The sequence below is a fragment of the Salvia splendens genome, chromosome 3 (genome assembly GCF_004379255.2).
Source record: "Salvia splendens isolate huo1 chromosome 3, SspV2, whole genome shotgun sequence".
Lineage (NCBI taxonomy): Eukaryota > Viridiplantae > Streptophyta > Magnoliopsida > Lamiales > Lamiaceae > Salvia > Salvia splendens.
The window spans coordinates 20,368,912-20,388,827 of NC_056034.1; the positions used below are offsets into that span (position 1 = coordinate 20,368,912).

A 19,916-nucleotide genomic window follows, 5' to 3' on the forward strand; every position below is an offset into this window, starting at 1 on the left:
AGGAAAGTCGTTTCATCTTTGGGGACATTACGCCAATCCGTGAGCACTAGCTGGGGCGTATTTCGTCTTGCGGAGAGAGGGTCACCTCGACTCGACTTGAAGAAGAATATAGTTTGCATCTTGTTCCTTTTATTGTATTTATTTTGTTTTATTTACCTTCCAGTTTTTGGTTCTTTTGTAATAGCAAGAGTTTGCCCGTCTAAAAGGCTTCAATATTTCCAACACATTTTTCGATTATATTTTGAGAGAATTTGGCAGGTGTCGGACACCAATAGGTGTGATCTAATAAGAACTCTTATATATAAATATTAAATTAAATGTTCACTCAATTATCTTTCAAGTTCAACCTAGGAACTTTAGTGATGACAACGTCAGTTTAGAAAAATGAAGGTGTACGTGTAACGATCTGTTTTTAGGATTTTAAATAGGAATGTAAATGTAATTAAAAGTAAACTCTAAATATTGTACAAATTTCAAACTATGATTTGGACGGTTAGAAAATATTAATGGATGACAAAATAGTAACAACAGAATATGTCAACACAATGTCAACGGTTGGTGCTATGTTGATATTGTATTGACACGGTGTTGACATTTTCTATTGCTACTATTTTGTCATCTGTTGATATTTTTTAACGGTCCAGATCATAGGTTGGAGTTTGTACAATGTATGAGTTTGCATTTTATCACGCACTTTTGAAATAAATATATATAAAAAAGTCAAATAGTGTAAAAACTCAAACCACCACTGACTGACATGTAATGAGGGTTTTGAATAACTTTGATAATTACTTTGTTATTCAAATCTTCAAATGCTCGCTAATGAAGCTTCGAAAAGTCAAACGTATAATTGTCCAGCATTAAAAGTCGTCTTCATTAAACTGCGTCAGCTGCACCACTACATTCTTAGTGCTATGTTTTAAATAAGAATAATAGTCATAATTATTTTGTTCTCAAATAATAATAATATTATTACAAGATAAAATATACTAGTATAACTTATTTTAGGAGTCACTTATATTCTGAACTATTTTAGTGTATCGTTTTGTAGTGTATAATTTTTATTTGTATACTAGGAAGTATGCAACAGTGACATTATATATATATATATATATATATATATATATAGAGTCCTGTTAGGTTGAGATTATTTAGCTAAATTGAGAAATGATATGCAATATCAGCTATTAATTCATAAGATTAACTAAATGTCAACAACTATCACATTATGTCAACACGGGGGTATAAGTGTCATTTCGTGTTTTAATGGGGAAGAAGAACTGCAGCCCCAAAATCAGTTTCCAAAACCACGACTGATCCTTGGAACTTGTGGAGCGGGTCGTCGGGGAAGAATATCTCGGAGAGGCGGAGGCGGAGCTTCTGAGAGGTGGTTCTACGCGGCGGCGGGCAGACTCTGTGAACCTCCAGCGGCGGAAATGGCGGCATTGTTTCCCCTCCTAGTCGGCTGAATCTCCGGCTGCCTGCTCCCCGCCGCTTCGCTTCTTTCACTCTTCTCTCCGTCGAGAATGCCACATTCAATTTCTCAGTCTCACCGTTTGCGCCGTACTCTCTATTTCTCTCTCTCTACCTGAATTTGATATAATTGGGGAAGATCTACTCAGCTTATGATTAATTCATTTCATATTGAATAGAGATTGCTCGCTGCGTTGTTCAGCTAAACTAATTGAACCGAGTGATGAATATCTCCACATTTTGAAAAATTAGGGTTCTTAGCTTCAGTTGTTTAATCTGTATTTTCGTCGGTTTTACAAATTTAGGGATCTTAGCACTAATTTGGTGTTAATTTGCTGACAGCAGTTTCTGCAACCTGGCTTTTCTGCACTGCAATTCCAGCCCTACTAGTTAGTGGTTTTTTAGTTCCTATAGCTATTCTGGGGAAACTCTAATTCAAGTCAATGTTAATGAAGAACTCAGTTTCAAGGATAATGCAATTGTGAAATTGTATTGATTTTTAGGCAATGGTTGTAAAATGCAATGATTTTGTTTGTTTGATTGGATGTGGTGACATGCTATACTATCCACTGCTTTTCTCCATTGAATGCCTTCAAGAGAGTTGCAGAATCACTGGAGAAGCTAATGAATGCCACGAGGGAAGAGCTGCCGGACACCATGGCTGTCGTTCGATTATCTGGGATGGAGATCAGCGACTTGACAATGGAGCTCAGTGACAATGGTTCCGGTTGAAACACCGATTGTAGCTGAATCGGTTGAAGCGCCGATCGAAGAGAATCGGCGTTCCACATCAGCGGTGGTTCCGACTTCTTCAGCTGTGGTTCCGACTTCTTCAGGTTCAACAATTGATTCAAATTTTAAGTATATTGCTTCGATTTTAGTGTATTAAAATAAATCTGGATTTGTTTTCTTATAAATTCGATTTCTACTGAATTTTTTTGTTGATTAGCCATGGTAGAATCGCAATTGGAAGCATCACCTTCCAGTTAAGGATTTGTTTAAATTTTTAAGATTATTGACATTTCATACAATAGCTATTGACATAACTATAATAACAGTATATGCTTGTTTGAATAGTTGTTAGGATGACTGTAGGTTGAACCAGAAAGAGTTATTATTATAGATTTATTGTGTTTCATTTCATACAATAGCTATTGACATAGCTATAAAAAAGAGTATATGCTTGTTTGAACAGAGTATATGATTTGTTTGACATGGCTATTAACATAGCTATAATTGGGATGCTTTGACAACAAAGAAGAATTTCATTTCTCAAATAGATAATGATATTCAAAGAAGACCAGATTTCAACTGGAGAAAAATTGATTTGGTAATAAGATCTCACAATGACATTTACGTAAGAATATGAACAGGTGTTCTTTGGATATAATTTTATCTTTAATGTCATTTTATCTTTCATGTCATACAGGTCTTCTTCCCAGTTTGTGCAAATTTCCATTACTATCTTGTAGTATATTGGATGAAGAAAAACACCCTTGAGATAATAGATAACAACAAGCCACATAAAAATATGGATCCGTTCGAGAAGTATGACATTGATATTGGTTTAATGGTATACTTTTATCTATGTTATTGACATATTCTCTACATTTGGTTGTGTAGCACCCCGGAAAATTTTTGACTTTTATTTGATGGCTTATTTTCGTTTTATTAATGAGGATGTTGATTTGGAAATGCATTTTTGGAAATTGATTTCTATGAGGTTGTGTTAACGATGTGAAATTAATGGTTGAGAGTTATGTGGAATAATATGATATGTTTTCCAATGGGCGGGATTTAATTAAATAGGATCATGCATATTTGTGCCAGTTACCTTATTCAAATTCTTTTCGGCATTTCTATTTATTGGAAGTAATATCTTCTTTCTTGGATTTATTAAATTATTTTGGGATATTTATCCAAATTAAATCCAAAACCAAAATATTTTTATTTATTTTTCCATGATTTTCGAAATCTCCTATTTTTGGGAGAGGAGAAATTAAGTATTCTATAATTGATTTCTTACTTATTTCTTTCCATGAATGAATTGGAATATTCTAGCCAATCTTGCCTTACTTTATTCTATTAAAGATTTGGAAATTTTTCTGGTGGGAGGAACCTTAAACCACACGCCTACTTCTCATAATTTTTGGAGGATTTTACAAATTTCTCTACTCCGTATTATTTTATTCTACTCCGTGAAATACCAAATTAAATCATAAGCTAATTAAATAACTATGATTTTCAAAAAATCATCCCCTTATTTCTCCCCATAATTCACGCCTCCCCCCAAATCTCTCAAATCTTTATTTGATTTATTCTCCCAAATCTTCAATTAATTGTGGGATATATTATTTCCTAACTCTATAAATAAAACCAAAAACCTAACCCTAAACCCATCTCACACGCCTCCCTCTCAAATCACACGCCCCTCCCCTTGCTCCATCTTCTCCCACACTTGTTTTTCTACTCTACTCAAGATCCTTTCGATTCGCCAAGAGTTTGTTGAAGAATCAAGAGCTATATTCGTTTCTACTGATTGTTTCGTCCAAGAAAGGTACAATCAAACCTCTATTCTTCATTCCTCTCCATCCAAACATTCTTTCGACTCCCTCATGCATCTAGTGAGTGTAGGGATTTCAAATCTAAGGATTTAATCGGTGGGGAATTTGTGTTTGCATTTATGTATGCGTTTTGAGCGCAATTTTGTGAAGTTTGATTTGAATCTTTGGTGAATGATGTGAGTTTATGGGCAAACATGGTTATGAGAACCTTTTTAAGCATGATTGTGTATTATAAGCATGAAAAATTTGTTTTTGGATGAATGAAGAAGAAACCCTAAATTCGAATTTGTGAGCCTGAAATCTGTGACGTTCGAACAGCGGTTTTTGATGTGTAATTGACCTATCAAACGATAGCATTTTGACATGAAATTTTTATTGAATAAACTTCAAGGTGTTTTCTGTGTCTCTTGTATATTTCAGCCCTTTTTATCGAAAAATGAAGTTTTAATAATTTTTTGAAGTTGACTGCGCAAATCTGCCAGAAACCTATGTTCTCGCCAAGAATGTTTCGTTTTCTTTTTGACTGACCAAATGACCTCCGATTAATGTGATTCTTTAACTATATGAAAATTTGAAGTGTCTTCTAAGTCGTGTAAAATTTTCAGCCTTTTTGGGCATCGGATGAATATTTTGGTGAATTTTTCAAATAAACTGCGCAGTGCTGCCAAAAATTTTATATTCCGACCAGAGAGTTTAATTATTGTTTTGACTAACTAAAAGACGTTATTTCAGTGTGAAAATTTTTCTGGATGAACTTGAATGTGTCTTCTGTGTTGTGACCAAAATTTAGCTTCATATGAGGTCGGGTGAATGTTTAGTGATTTTTACAACACGGTCGCGCAGTTCTGTCAGTTTTCTGCCTTGTTAAAATGACACCTAGTTTCAAGTTTAAAAGTATTATATATGCATGTATATCCAAGGAACGTGTTTAATGATGTGATCGCATGAGATACGTCGAAATATACTATGGTGTGTTTTTCCATCTTTGTGACGAACGTTGGGTTGGGTAATTTTGATAGAACGGTGAAAGAAACGATAGGACATGCATGGTAATATGTTTTTGTGGAAGACTGATTTGTGTTGTCGTTGACAAGGGTGATTGTGTATTCGTGAACTCGAGGAACGAGAGTTGCCATAAGTTGGATTGTGAATTGTTAAGCGGACGAGGTGGGCTTTCTTTTCAAACCTCTTTATTTTTTCGAAAATATGATGTGGTGTTATAAGGGTGGTTTAAAGTGTTATGTCATGTCGTGATTGTTTTGATGTTGAGATTTTTGCCTGATGCCTAGTTCGTTTGAGCTTGCTCCGTTAGGCTATATGGCTATGTTGAGATTGTGCTTGATGCCTAGTTTGTGAGTTCGCTCCATTAGGCTATAGGGCTATGATAAACGAATTCGGGTCTGAGTAGGGCCGCAAACCCTATCAGGCTGTGTACACAGAGGGGATCGTGAACCGTCCTTGCTAGTTGGCCGGTCTCGTGGGCGAATAGTGTGGCCACACTTTCGTCGCACTATGGTAAGAGGATGTGATTGATTGATTGATGACAAAGTGGGGAGATTGTTTTGATCGGCCGGTCTGTGAAAAGTGTTTTTGTGATACTCGTGATATTTCTTAAATAAACGTAAAAAGTTGAGTTCACCGGTATGGATGACATAACTGTTATAAAATGTTTTCGGCATGAGCCCATTGAGTACAACAAGTACTCAGCCCTGCATATCCTTTTTCTTTATGTGCAGGTTGAAGGTTGATGTTGCGGCGGATGTTGAGTGAGCTTTTTCCCGGATGCGTCGTGTCTTTAAACATGGGCGTCATCCTATGACTCTCCTCTGATACTTGTTTTTCCGCTGCCGTGTTTCGAATCGTTCTTGTTAAAGTCTTTCGTTTTTCCCCACACTACCTTTTAACATTATTTACCTTGAGATATTAACCCGCTCCTTAATTGTTTAATCGATTAAAACTCTTCTTTTGAAGCTTTGTTTAAGATGTTGTCTTTCATTGCTTTCTCTTTTTTCTTCCCTGCTCCTTCGTCCCTTCCCTAGTCACGATTTCCCCGTCTTTACTATCCTTAGTGAGGGCGGTCGTGACAGGTTGACATAATTTCTACATCATGTTAAAATGCTTTGTTTGTGTAGTTTGATTTAGTTATTTATATATTTTGCAGAAAGATATGTTTGAAGCATACTTGATAGAGAAGAAAATGTTAGATATTTCAGAAAATATAAACAAGTCTTCAATCAACTTTCTGCCTTTAAATTTGGGCCACAAGCACGAACAAAAAAGGACTGTGGTGTCTATTTGAAGAGGCACATGGAGACCTATGTTGGCAAAAAGGGCAGTGAATGGATATTGGCTTCTCTGCGCGTAGTGTAAAGATTCCCCACATACTCAGGGGAAGGTATTGCTACACGATTATTTCATCAATTTACAATAACCAGAGGTCGCCGATGTTACAACTGGCTCATGATTGGATAGAAGCAAACATGGACAAATTGCTTGAGCTAAACAACAAGTACACGGAGTTGTTTAGTCGTAGAAAAAAGAAGTAAAGAAAAAGTGATATTAATGTTTGATGTTAACTTATTTTTTGGATGGGTTTTAAAACTGTTATTGTGGATTCAGACTTTTGAACTTAGCAGTTATATGTTAACAACTTATACACACATATCAACAGCTTGAATAAAGTGTGTACAACTCAGAAAACAAATCTTAAAATTAAAAAAACAAAATCATACAATAGAATGTCAATAGAGAACAAAATCAAATAGCAACAACTAATAAGAAAATGTCAATAACTTGTAGTATATGTTAACAACTAAAAAACAACTCTGATAGTTGTTGACATGGCTTGTATGTCTAGTTGACATGACTTATAATTGTTGTTGACATGGTTTCTATGTGCAGTGGACATGGTTGTACGTGTAGTTGACATGGCTTGTACGTGTAGTTGACACGATATGTACCGTAGTTAACATGACATGTATGTGCCGTTGACACGATATGCACCATAGTTGACATGGCTAGTATATATAGTTGACATAATTTTTAATTGTAATTAACCTTAAAAACATGAATTGTAATTATAATTACCCCTCCAGACAGGACTGGGGTAGCCTGGACGCTCTTATCAGCGAGGAGCACAGAGGCAAGCCTGACTCCAACTTGTATTGAAATGTCAACAACTTATAACCAAATGTCAACAGCTTGCATAAAGTGCGTACAACTCAAAAAACAAATCTTAAAATTAAAAAAACAAAATCATACAAAAGAATGTCAATAGAGAGCAAAATCAAATATCAACAACTAATAAGAAAATGTTAATAACTTGTAGCATATGTTAACAACTAAAAAACAACTCTGATTGTTGTTGACATGGCTTGTACGTGTAGATGACATGGCTTGTAACACAGTTGACATGGCTTGTACGTGTAGTTGACACGATATGCACTCTAGTTGACATGACATGTATGTGCCGTTGACACGATATGCACCATAGTTGAGATAGTTATATTAGTTGTTGACATGGCTAGTATATATAGTTGACATAATTTTTAATTGTAATTAACCTTAAAAATATGAATTGTAATTGTAATTACCCCTCCAGGCAGGATTGGGGCAGCCTGGACGCCCTTATCAGCGAGGAGCGCAGAGGCAAGCCTGACTCCAACTTGTAATGAAATGTCAACAACTTATATACAAATGTCAACAACTTGAATAAAGTGTGTACAACTCAGAAAACAAATCTTAAAATTAAAAAAATAAAACCATACAATAAAATGTCAATAGAGAGCAAAATCAAATATCAATAACTTGTAGCATATGTTAAAACTAAAAAACAACTCTATTAGTTAAAAAAGAACAATTATGTCTACTTTCTGCCACAACTCCTGGCATTATGATTAGTCACTTTATAACACTTTCCACAACGCCTATGAAGTTTACTTGCTTTTTTAATTGCTTTCTCTATGCTTGACTTAATCCTGTTTTTTTTGTCACTTGCACCTCCCTTTGTACTAACCACATCTGGAGCATGTGCAGTTATTTCTTCAGGTACAGCAATACTATATATGTTTTTGATGGAATCATTTTCATCAACTGATGAAGATCCAGTAGTGTCATCAGTAAAAGTTTGATGACCAATACGCGCAAGCAAATTATCCATTGCAATCAGATGATTTTTATTCTTAAAAGCGCGTTGATATAGACCAAAGTAACGTCCATGACACCTGTTACCAATTTGTAGCTTGTCATTTTCGTTAGAACCTGCAAACATATAACATGTCAATATCCTATATAAATTATATAAACACTAAATCTGTAACATGTCAACAGCCTATATAGTTTATGTCAACACAAAATTGAAATATACTAAACATGAGTGTTTTTGTTAGATACAGAGAATGTCGTCGTCCTGTTTGAGCAACATAAGACAAATAAACTGAAATATCTATAGGAAAGAGTTCACATACCTTTGATTTTTGTGGAAAAAACCTTCACAAATTCTCTTCTTTTCTTGCATCTGATTTAGGATCATTTGAACATCCACTTCTTTCAGTTTCTCTTTAATATCACTAGAACAATTCCTAACATCATTCAACGTACACCCAACAACATCATAACCACCAAAAAACTCCTTTAATAAGTTGAAAGTTGAAGTATGACTGATGTTAGCTTTGGTGCAATCTTCAACAAACTTGTGATGAACATCATTCATACTGCGATTTCCTTTCATATATCGCTTATGATCTTTGTCAACCATAGCATGATTGTGTTCCTCAATGAATTGATGCACAAGATAATATTTAACACCACAATCAGAAAAAAAAACTTGAAAGTGATCCGTGCTCCACATCCACACCTTTTTGTGCCACATCTGCGTTTCTTCTTTGAAGTTACTTCATCATCATCTGACACGTTCACATCCTCAGATATACTTACATCAACATCCAACGGATCAACTGTATGAAAACATTGTCTGTTGCAAACAACATACTGAAAAGTAATAACACCACCACTAGACCTATTTCCATATCTTCGACAATCAAAACAAGCCTCTTGAGCATACTTATCATAAAAGGAAATTCCCTCCTCAAGTGAAGAAAATTTTTTACCTTCATAAGGCCTCAACTCAGCGTTGCAAATTGGAATAACAGATCCTACAACATAAAGGGAAAATATGTCAACAACCTAAAACAGATAATGTCAACTAGCATATCTTAACTGACCCACACCAGAATCCAGAATCAAAATCTCAAAATAAACAGCACCAACATATCAGACATCCTATCATGGAATCTCAACCCTACCCATAACCCCTTCCTCCACCAACAAACACCACAGCAGGGGTTCTTCAGCCAGGGGAGGGTGCATTTTGCATACAACTATTTTGTATGTCAACAAAATGTCAGTATAGCTACATAGAATATTTAACAGGTAACATACATCATGTCAACATATTTGCATTTATGTCAACAGAACATCAATTCAAACCAGAACATAATGTGAACTAGCATATCTTAACTGACCCACACCAGAATCAAAATCTCAAAATATGCAGCACCAACACACCAACACCAACATCTTAGACATCCTATCATGGACTGTCAACCCTACCCATAACACCTTCCTCCACCAACAAACACCACAGCAGGGGCTCTTCAGCAAGGGGAGAGTGCATTTTGCATACAACTATTTTGTATGTCAACAAAATGTGAACAAAGAGTATAACTATGTAGAATATTTAACATGTAACATACATCATGTCAACAGAACATCAATTCAAATATCAACAACTGTGCATTTATGTCAACGGAGTATAATTCACCAACAAAGTACAAAAAAGTCATGTTAATGAAAACCAATCCAAATTACCTTCACCATTCGTCAACGTCGACTCGGAATACGATGAAGAATCCATCAGATAACACCTTAAGTATTGATTACGAATTGAACTCGAAGCTAAAGATAAAAAGGCAAAAAAAACTGATTAGGAACAAATTCGACTGGGCATCAACAAATAAAGCATAAAAACAGAATCAAAGTCGATAAAATCAACCTAAAAACTTCAGATTCAACCAAACTCCGTCGAATTAGTCATTTTTTTCAAAAATTGATATGCTGAGGAATCGTCAAATCAGAGACGTTGAAATCATCTGTGTTCTAATTTTCGAATCAATTGAATCAGAAAGCGTTGGAATCAATTGAATCATAGAGATCTCACAGAAATCGCCAATCTCACAAAAATCACAATTGAAGACTGAAATTCAATTAAATTGAAATACAACACCAGCTTTTAGAATATTACTATACACAATCCATGGAAGAACAATGAGTTCATGAAGCAACTCTTATCTCCGTGTCTTAGCTAGTCTATTTATGAAAATTAGAAGAGAATGCAGATACTGCCAAATCTAACATTAGTATACATCTTCCATTCAAATGTCTCTGAAGATGTTTGGTAATTAACTCCAACCAAATATTCAATTAACTCCAACAAGTTATTATCCAAAAAATAAAGCAACAATATTTGAAGATTTTAAAAGAAATTGAACCTCTTGGCAACGAATTTGCTGAATTGAAGATTTGTTGAACTCCAACAAATTGAAGATTTGATGAATTGAACCTCTCGCTGATCAAATTGAGAGCGGAACCGAACACATCCGCGAATTCAACCTCCGGTAACGAATTCGTTGAAGCTAACAATGCAGATTCCGACAAGATCACAGATCTCCATAAAAAAATCAGCGATCTCGAGGAAGAGAATCGTAATATCATTCAAGGAAGGCTGCGAAGAAGGAGAAGAACAAGAACAACAGAAAATAATTGGCGGAGATCGCGCGCTGAGAGGAGGAGGTTCACCTCAATGATCCCGAGGAGCAGCGGCGTATTCAAGCCGAGGAGGAGCAGGAGAGATTGCGAGTCGAAGAGGATGTTTGACGGCGATCAGCAGCAGCGATATGGCGGCGGCAATCGCCATTGTCGTCGAGGAAATTGGAGGGATGAAGATGAAGATGGAGGGCTGATTAGCGGTAGTGATTTGTGAAAAAAAGGATTTTTGGGAAAAAGAGAGGGGGATGTGAATTACCATTATACCCTTTCACAATAAATTAATTTAAAAATATTTTTTGTGTGGCAAAATCTGGACCACTCATTTAATAAAAATGAGTGGCTGAGATTGCATCTCATTTCTCAATTAGCTTAAAAAATCTCAATTGATCATGGACATATATATATATATATATATATATATATATATATATATAGGAGCGTTATTCTCCTATTCATCCCTTAGATCCTTTATTCTTCTTAATATGAGCTGTTAGATCTCATTCATCAACGGTCCAGATGATCTGCATTATTACACTATAATGGTGCATTATTAGTCGGTGTGCTTTATTCAACGGAAAATCTGCATTATTAAATGACATGTGGCACTAATCTAACCGTCGGATGACAAAATCGTGGGGCTGAGATCAAGAAGGAAAAAGGAGAAAATATGCAAAAAGGAAATGAATACATCTCTATATATATATATATATATATATATATATATATATAGTCGTTTTCCTCATTTAATTTCTGAATTTCGCTCCATTCTTTCACTCCCACTGCATAAAATGATAGTTTTGGCAAATAGAATGATACTCTGAGTTGATACAATGATACTTTTACTTATTTGTAGGTATGTACATGAAATGATAGTTTTGGCAGATAGAATGATACTCTGAGTTGATACAATGATACTTTTACTTATTTGTAGGTATGTACATAAAATGATAGTTTTGGTGGATAGAATGATAGTTTTGGCGGATAGAATGATACTCTGAGTTGATACAATGATACTTTTACTGATTTGTAGGTATGTACTTAAAATGATAGTTTTGGCGGATAGAATGATAGTTTTGCCGGATAGAATGATACTCTGAGTTGATACAATGATACTTTTACTGGTTTGTAGGTATGTACATAAAATGATAGTTTTGCCGGATAGAATGATACTCTGAGTTGATACAATGATACTTTTTTTTATAACAAACTCAGCCCAATTCACTTGGCAAAGATGCATCTTTAGTTTCTTTGTTTCTTTTTGGTGATAGTCTCGAGCTATGGTACAATGCCATACTGATCCTTTTGACAGGAAATTTGAAGAATGCTAGGGTCGCGGTTGATGCTCTTTCGATCGGGTATAATTCAATCTGACCTCGTACTAATCTTGTAACCTCAGCTTCATCATATAACTATTGCTTTTTGTCTTATAGCCTTAACATCAATGGCTGGAAATGATGATATCGCTTGGTTACTTGGCTGCCGCAAGGTATGAAATTTTTGCTTCATCCTATTGGTAACCAACTTGTATTAGACTAGATGAACTCGTTTTAAATGGATCGTCTTCCTACTCTTTGTCACAGTGTACGGGTCTCAAACGAGCTTGGAAGGGGGGACTCTAAAGATGCAAAGTTTTCTGAACAAGAGTGATGTGTTTTATGAAAAAGAGTGAAGTGTTTTCTGAACAAGAGTGATGTGTATTGTGAACAAGAGTGAAGTGTTTTCTGAACAAGAGTGATGTGTTTTGTGAACAAGAGTGAAGTCAAATCAGAATAAGAGTGATGTGTTTTATGAATAAGAGTGAAGTGTTTTGTGAACAAGAGTGAAGTGTTTTGTGAACAAGAGTGATGTGTTTTGTGAAAAAGAGTGAAGTGTTTTCTGAACAAGAGTGATGTGTATTGTGAACAAGAGTGAAGTGTTTTCTGAACAAGAGTGATGTGTTTTGTGAACAAGAGTGAAGTAAAATCAGAATAAGAGTGATGTGTTTTCTGAACAAGAGTGATGTGTCTTTGATTTTTTGCTATAGTGATTTTTTTCTCATATCCATGAAGCTACTGCAGCCGAAATAAGGTCTAAGATGCGTTATTGAAACACGATTGCAAAGGACACAGCAGAGGACACAACAAAACACGATTTGTAATTGAAACTATCATTTTATCATTTCAAACTATCATTTTATCCACTGAAACTATCATTTGAAACTATCATTTTATTATTTTATGCAAAAGTATCATTTTATCATTTGAAACTATCATTTTATCATTTGAAACTATCATTTTATCCACTGAAACTATCATTTTATCCCCTGAAACTATCATTTTATCCCCTGAAACCATCATTTTATTAAGTGCAATTATCATTTTACCTTATGAAACTATAATTTTATCCCCTGAAACTATCATTTTATCAAGTGCAATTATCATTTTATCTTCTGAAACTATCATTTTATATGATAATATTAGCTTTCAATACAACTTTCAATTTGTTGCGATTTTATTAACATCCAATTCCATAAATTTTGGTACAACACAACACATGCATCCCTGCTTAATTAACGAATCAACTCTCACAATTCCCAATTCCCAATTCCCAATTCCCAATTCCTTTCTCCTAGAACTCAATTCCAGCTGCATTGATTCACCATTCACTTCTCCACAATGACCATGGTGGCCAAGCTGCCCCTTCCGCCGCTCGATTGCCACAACCACTCTCTCCAACCGCCGCCGTCCCGGATAATTCTCCGGGATGCGGTGGCTGTGAAGGCGCACAGGAGAATTTTGATTCGTCCATGCAGGTCGTTCAAGTCCGATCAAGAGGGTTCTGGATTTCTATATTTTTTATATATCTGAAATGACAATTTTGCCCTTATATAACCGAAATATGATAGTTTTATTTGATAAAATGATAGTTTTGTTAGATTAAATTTAGACCACATATTTTAAAAATGTGTGGTGGAGATTTAGTTATAGGGTTATCATATAATCATATAAATTAGGGTTATCATTATAATGCACCCCATATATATATATATATATATATATATATATATATATATATAGGGTTGTGATCAATTGAGATTTTTTAGCCTAATTGAGAATTGAGATGCATTATTAGCCACTCATTTTTATTAAATGAGTGGTCCAGAATTTACCACATGGAAAATATTTTTACATTAATTAATTGTGAAAGGGCAGAATGGTAATTTCATCATACATTTTATTTAATAAATATTTTTTTATTTTTTTAAAAAAAATTAAATTTTTTTTTTGATTTTTTATTTTTTTATTATTTTTATTTTTTTTGTCAACTACATATACAATTCATGTCAACTACACACATATAATGTCAACTACATACACAATTCATGTCAACTGCACATATATAATGTCAACTACATATATGATTCATATCACCTATACACATATAATGTCAACTATAAGCTGTTGACATTTGATGTGCAGGCTATTGACATTTGATGTGCAGGGCTATTGACATTTGATGTGTAGGCTACACATCGTAGTTGACATCGCGTGAAAATTAAAAAAATTAAAAAAAAAATTAAAAAATTTTTTAAAAAATTTTTAAAAAATAAAAAAATAATTTTTTTTTAGTTGTTGACATTTTAATACGAGTTGTTGACATTTGATATTCTGGCTATTGAAATGAAATGACGATAATACCCTTAGTTGATATAATCTACTTGTAGTTGACATTTCAAAATGAGTGGCTGAAAATGCATCTCAATTCTCAATTAAGCTAAAAAATCTCAACCTAACAAGACCCTATATATATATATATATATATATATATATATATATATATATTACATGATTTAGATTTATTACAAGAAATTCAAAACTGAATAATGAAATTATGATAACTAATGAAGGAGAAAACTAACTTGAACTAATATTTCGCATTTGAGTTAAATTTATATACTCACTCATTCCCATTAAAATAGAGACATTTGAGACGATACGAAAATTAATGCATAATTGGTAAAATAAAAGATATAAGGAGAATAGTAGTTAAAATGGTGTTAGTGGAATCCACATTATTATAGGTGTTTAATAGTGGACTCTAGTCGTATAAGTTGTAATTATAAATAAATTGATATATATGAGTACTAAGATGGGGAGAACTTCCATAAGTGGAAATGTGTTATTTTTATGAGACCGATACAAAAGAAAAGTGTTCATATTTTTAAGGGACGGAAGGAGTAGTCAGTTTGTTTATATAGTTGAAGAGCACAAACTGTGAAAATCACAACCATCAAACACATTCCACTTTTGAAGGAGATATGTAATATGTGAGCCTCAACAAACCAAGCATGATTTAGTACTTTTCTTGTATTCCATCTCTTTAATAAGTATTTCATCCGCTCTATAACATTAGAGTCACTTCTTTTTGGCAAGGAGAATAAAATGAGATATTAAATATATTAAGTGAAGAGATAATAAATTAGGAAAGAGAAAAAAATAGAGAAAATAATGTAAGAGGGGGAATAAAATAGGTAAGGGAAAATGTGTTACTTTTTGCTAAATAGAAAAATGATTCGACTATGATGGAACGTCTGGAAGTAGAAAAATGACTCAACCACTATTGAACGAAGGGGGTATATGATACGATCATGGATACTATGTATCAAAGGATTCACTCAAGACATGATCCATGGATTGATCGAGGTCTAAAAAGAGGGCAAAACCATGACAATGAGCTAAGATGCAGCTGGGTCTTAATTCAACTAGTAATCAGCCTATCAAGGTAATTCAACCAGTAATTCGAAGACGACATGTCCTGCTCGTTAAGATTAATGTTTGATTTAAAAAATAAAAAATATATTAAATGGTAAAAAACGCCGCCTACCTCCCAACAGAAAGCTGCAACGTGGGGAGGGGGGGTCGTTGTCTCACCCCCTTCCTTTCATCGTGCAAGCCTCGCCGGGTGGAGACGCTCGCAATGCGTGTCCCCCCATTTCGTCTTGCCTAGATGATCCAACTCTATTTTTTTCTCATCCTCTTATTAGAGAAAAAGACATAATTTAGAGCAACCAAGTACTTCCAAAAAAGTTACGTAATAGGTTGGTGGTACACCGTTATACAATAAATGCAGTAAAAATATTAGGCAAATTGCTAAATAAATTACAAAAGTTGGTCAAATCGTGTTCCATCCCATTCACGAAAAATGAAATTTTCGCAATCATCCCATTCTCCTTTTTCCGGCAAATGACAGGCTGATGTGACAGTCGATTAAATTACATGGACAAAACGTTATTTTGAACTTAATTAAACATCATCATTTTGTCTATACGTTTTAAACATGCTTATATACAATTAGATTTTTTATTTTGCTTATATTTATAAAATCCAATTGTTTTGTCAAATTTTTAATTAGATTATATTATGTCACAAAATAAAATTTGACGTTCGAATAAGATTAAAGGAGAGTTGGAAAATTTGGTGGCAAAGAAAAGAGAAGTAAATAATCATATTCAAATTTAGGAGAAATAATTTGGTCTGAGCATGAGCCCCGAAAGGCAAAGCACCCATTGGTGGTACTTGAGTAAAATGAGGTATCATGGCATTTAGCCAATAATTTAAAGAAGGTTATCAAGAAAAAACATTTAATGAAGGTTAATCAGTAAGTGAAATTGCATTTTGAGGCATGAATGATGATGGCATCCGAATCAGCATCCCACGTTGACAATACTAATTGGAAAACTGCAAGTGGAGCCTTTTGACATTGCACATAGTTTTTGCTAATAAATTATAAACACTTGGAATTTATATAATCCAAAGACACGCCTTTTTTGATAGAAATACTATTTCTATTCTTATTCTGTATACCCACAAGAATAATCCTTTATTCACTAAATAATATTCATAGTCAACGCCCTCAAACCACATAAAACCAAAGCATCGAATATTATTTATAAAACAAATCTAAGTTTTAATTTCAAAGTCAACTCTCTCTCTCTCTCTTTTCAAATTCCAAATCATAAACGAGAACAGAGCATTCATTCTTTCTCTCTCTTCAATGGGAAACGGAGTCGGAAAGTTCAGCCTCTGCTTCGCCGGGGACGCCGGCGAGATTTCGCGGCGGAGAAACGTCATCGCCGTGTGTCTCTCCGACCCTCTCGATGAGGGATTGGGCCACTCTTTCTGCTACATACCATCGGAAAATCTCAACAAATCTCAATCCACAGAGACGGCGGCCTTCCGCTCCATTTCCGGCGCCGCCATCGCCGCCAACACCTCCACACCTCTCTCCACCGACGCTTTTTCCTACACCACACTCGACAAGGCCTCCACCTTCGAAAGCTCCAATTTTTTCTCCTCCATCCCTCTCCAGCCAATTCCCAAGACAGACACAGTCAAGTCCGGCCCGATTATGAGGTCTTCGGGCCCTGGCTCTGGCCCGATGGACCGCGGTTTCTTGTCCGGCCCGATCGAGAGGAGCTTCGCTTCCGGGCCTTTGGACATGCCTAAATCTAAAAAAATGGGCTTGGTTAAGAATTTGAAGAAGGTGGTGTCTAAGTCTTTGTGGAGTTTTTCGAGGGAGATTAGTTTTAGTGAAGGAGAGATTAGTAGTGAGAATAGCAGCAGCATAATTTGAGTAGTGAGCTGAGTTTGGTTGATGAGAATGATGATGCTGGAAATGAATGTAATCTGCAGTGGGCTCAAGGGAAAGCTGGTGAAGACAGAGTGCATATTGTGATATCTGAGGAAAATGGATGGGTTTTTGTGGGGATTTATGATGGATTCAATGGCCCTGATGCTACTGATTTCCTCTTGAACAATCTTTATGCTAATGTCTACAAGGAGCTCAAAGGGTTGCTGTGGTTTGATGGGGGGGAATCTGGCCAAGGCGCGGAGAGTTTGGGTGGTAACGAGAGGGCGGAGCTCGAGAGGAAGTTGAGGGAGAGGCTGAGCTATTTGGGATGTGATGGCGCGGTTGATCATTCACTTGTTCTTGAGGCCTTGTCTGAGGCATTGAGGAAGACTGAGGCCTCGTATTTGGAGATTGCGGATATGATGTTGGTGGAGAATCCTGAGTTGGCTTTGATGGGATCGTGTGTCCTGGCAATGGTAATGAAGGGAGACGACGTTTATCTCATGAACGTTGGGGATAGTAGGGCGGTTTTGGCAGGAAGAAATGATAGTGGTGGGAAGATGGTGCTTGTGAAGAAGGATTGTGATGAATTACTCTATGGCTATGAGTATGACAGTGTACACTATTTGAGTGCTTCGCAGCTCACAATGGATCATTCGACTTGCGTGAAAGAGGTCAAATCCAGCCTTAGATCAAAAAAATGTTTTTATGCAAATTGATGAATCTTGAAAATGTTGTTTTCTCTTAGGAGGTGAGGAGGATTAGGTATGCACATCTAGATGATGCCTTTGCAGTTGTGAACAAGAGGGTGAAAGGCTCACTCAAGGTCACGCGTGCCTTTGGAGCTGGCTTTCTCAAACAGGTAGACGTCGCAGAGTTGTATGTTTGGGGATTTATCTGTGTTGATGGCTTACATTTGTTTGCATTCTTTTGTTTTACAGCCCAAGTGGAACAATGCACTCCTTGAGATGTTTCGAATTGATTATATTGGAACATCACCCTACATCACATGTTCACCATTCCTTTGCCACCACAGGCTACAACACACAGACAAATTCTTGATCTTATCCTCTGATGGCCTCTACCAATACTTCACCAACAAAGAGGCCGTTTCTGAGGTTGAGACGTTCATGTCAATGTTCCCCGAGGGAGACCCCGCTCAACATCTCGTGGAGGAGGTCTTGGTCCGCGCTGCTAAGAAAGCTGGTACAGTCTTAAAGAAACCTTGAACTGGTCATATATATGCTTAAATCTAACACCAACATCACTTCCCATTTATGAAGGAATGGATTTCTATGACTTGCTCGAAATCCCACAAGGGGAGCGGAGGAGGTACCATGACGATGTGTCAATCGTCATCATTTCTCTACAAGGAAAATACAACGTTCATCATAGTAAATGCTAGGTAGCACTACGAGGATAAAACATGGAGAGGGGCACGCTTCAAGGTCTCGTGTGGACGAAGCATACCATCGATGTTCATAGTTATAGCATAAGATTAGGTCACATTTTCCAGCTTAGGATAGAAGATAGTAGTAGTATACAAGTGTGATGTGGGGAATGTACATGCTTATTATAACCCCCTTTTTGTACATTATGGTGCTTACTTGAGTGCCATTCATAGAATATCTCTAATACAAAATTCTTTGGTTCTTTTCCAGTTTTGTTTGCTTAGCTAGCTGCCTTTGTTTATTTGTAAATTAATTATTAAATTGATGGTCAAAATAGCGCGTTTGAGTTTTGTGAATGTGAATTCCACTTCTAAACATGGATTGGACTTTGTGTAAATGAAAATTTTAAGTCGCATGCCAGCATTCAAAAAGTACTACTCTTCTTGCTAAGTCAATGCAATCTTTTATGGAGAAATAAAATATAAATGTAACCTTCTATATACTACATAGCATCTCCAGTGGGCGGACATCCCACTAGGACATCCACTAGGACATCCCAAAAACATCTCCTGCCACGTCACTAGGACTTCCCATCCCACTGCCACGTCACTAGGACATCCCCTTCACAATCCGCCCTTCCCATCGCCATTCCCACTAGGACATCCCGCAATTAAAAAAAATCATACATTTACAAATAAAACAATTAACATTTACGGAAATAAAATTTGACCGAGAATACGAACGGGAAAAATTAACAACTTCATCGGAAAAAACATACATGATTCGAAAAAAAAAATTACATACATTATATAGAGTTTAAAAAAAAAAATTAAAAACGGGACGTCCGACTGGACGCCACAATGGCGGACGTCCACCCGCCCGTCGCGCCGACGTCCGAGGACACCCGACGTCCTCACGGGACGTCCGTATCCGACCCTAAACGCCACAATGGCGGACGTCCCGGTCGCCCGTCGCGACGTCCGACCGGATGTCCGACCGGACGTCCACCATTAATTTACTTCTATTTGAAAAAGCCTCTCCTGGAACTAGTTGA

General features: G+C 35.9%; 1 pseudogene; it reads left to right on the top strand.

Annotated features, from left to right (window-relative positions):
• Positions 1 to 16,813: 16,813 nt before the first annotated feature.
• On the top strand, positions 16,814 to 19,125 carry LOC121797237 (annotated as a pseudogene).
• The last annotated feature ends 791 nt before the right edge of the window (positions 19,126 to 19,916 follow it).